At 35.1% G+C, this 1,914-nt stretch overlaps 1 long non-coding RNA gene across 1 annotated transcript; it reads right to left on the bottom strand.

Moving 5' to 3' along the window:
- Window positions 1–75: 75 nt before the first annotated feature.
- LOC111666649 (uncharacterized) lies at window positions 76–1,908 on the bottom strand. The gene is made up of 2 exons (XR_002761600.1): window positions 1,479–1,908; window positions 76–1,392 (listed from the first exon to the last, which is right to left on the bottom strand). It is a non-coding gene; the product is annotated as an uncharacterized LOC111666649 (long non-coding RNA).
- Between the last annotated feature and the right edge of the window lie 6 nt (window positions 1,909–1,914).

Here is a 1,914-nt window from a genome sequence, read left to right as displayed (position 1 = left end):
CACACACACACACAGCACCAGTGGGTACTGTACATCAATAGTCCCTCTGGAGAGAAAGGAACCTAAATGAAACAATTAGCTCCCAACTCTTTATTGCTTTACAAAACAACTTATTTTATTCCATGACCAGTAGAAAAACAACAACTATATTAGCTGTACCATCTGTTAGCACATTATATTCTTATTATCAATCATTGCAACAATTGTGTTTTATTTTGTATCACTGGTGTAATACATACTAAGCCATTTTTATGAGGTCTGTCTATAGAGGATGCTTGTTTCTCAGGCGCACAATGATGGTGATAAATACAGCAGGCTACATTAATCTTTTATAGCTTTTATATAGCTAATATAGCTCTCACACCAGCTCAGTGCTGGTGCTAGTCACGACAGGAGGCATGCTCTATCTATGCATTACATGTTATTACTGGTACTGTACAGCTTCTGTATGCACCAGATACAATATTGAGACTTCCCCCCACCTGCTGGCAGAAAGATTAAGCGCATGTCAAGAGCAGAAAACATAACTATGGTATTCCCTCTACACCACGCAATCAAGAGTTAAATGTCACTGGACATCTTACTTGTGAAAGCTGGACAGCATACTGTATTTGTAGACAGCTCACTCGCTGAAAATCATTCCAAGTAAATAGTATATACAATCTTCAAATAATGCAGAACCATTCAAATAAAATCTGTTATATACAAATTAAATGTTAAAGTCATTACTTGGCAGTGTAACGCTTAAATCAAACCCCTAACTCCTACTAAGTACTGCACAGTCATTTTGGTAACTTAGCATGTTTTCTTAAAGACTTCCTTTTTTATCTTTCAGAAAATGCTTTTACTGTAACAAGTGCAGCCTTTTCTTGCTTCATTACAGGTGGTCATCTAAACAAAACAGATTCATAAATAACTTAAATACAAAATATACAGATATTGTTCATTCACCATTAGTTCAGGAAAGAGGGTAAAGTACCCTTTCTGAATGATAACATTTAAACATTAACTGACAATTATATGACATAAGTTACTGCAGGCATAACTGTCATCAGAGGCTTGGCAATTGTAAATATTGAATACATATTAACATCAAATTATTACCCCGAGAGAAAACTACAGTAAATACTTCAGCTGTTCATTCTCAAGCAGGTTAAACGCAAATCTACATTTTAAAATACTATGTTGATTGAAACAGGACTTAAGCCACCACATCTGTATTTAACAGTACATTCACTTTTGCTAAGAGAACTTGTTTTTAGGAAGAAAAAGGCTTAAGAGGATATTTTCATGGAGTGCAGTTGTTGAAAACGCAATCGTGGTTTTTAAGACTCGCTCGCCTGTTCTTCCTTCAATCTTGTCTTCATAACTCAAATCTCAGAGCCAGAATACCTAAGAGGACACAAAAAATGTCAAATAAAAAAAGAACAAAATAGCCTAGAGAAAGCTTTAAAAAAAATAATCGTGTAGTTACATACCTGCAGATTTTTGTCCAGATGATGACTGAAGTGAATCTATGAAGAAACTGATAAAACTAGGGCAAGCAATACTAGTTTTTAAAAATGGCACCATTAAACAAATGTAATGCAAAAACCAATGAGAAAATTCACGTAGCCCAAAAAGACAAGCCTTCATGAAATCAAATAATAGTCCACACAAACTGTGCATTTCTATTAGCTTCTAATAAATAAATAAATAATTCTGTCTTTGTGTGTCCCTTATTTAAATGTGGCACTAAAACATTTGGTATGACAAACTCTTATGTCCAAGATTCTCATCTAACAATACTTCAGAGGCAGTGTGATGCAAAATAAACCATGCAACCAAGAGCAAGCTTCACCAAGTGCGACTTTTGTGTGTATGTATGTGTAGGTTTAGGGCTAAGGTGCACATTTCCTGTGTGTGTGTGTGTGT

This window comes from Seriola lalandi, unplaced genomic scaffold (genome assembly GCF_002814215.2).
Source record: "Seriola lalandi dorsalis isolate HSWRI2012SDOR001 ecotype SW California unplaced genomic scaffold, Sedor1 jcf7180002003043, whole genome shotgun sequence".
Classification (NCBI taxonomy): Eukaryota; Metazoa; Chordata; class Actinopteri; order Carangiformes; family Carangidae; genus Seriola; species Seriola lalandi.
This window is presented reverse-complemented; position numbering and strand designations above follow the sequence as displayed.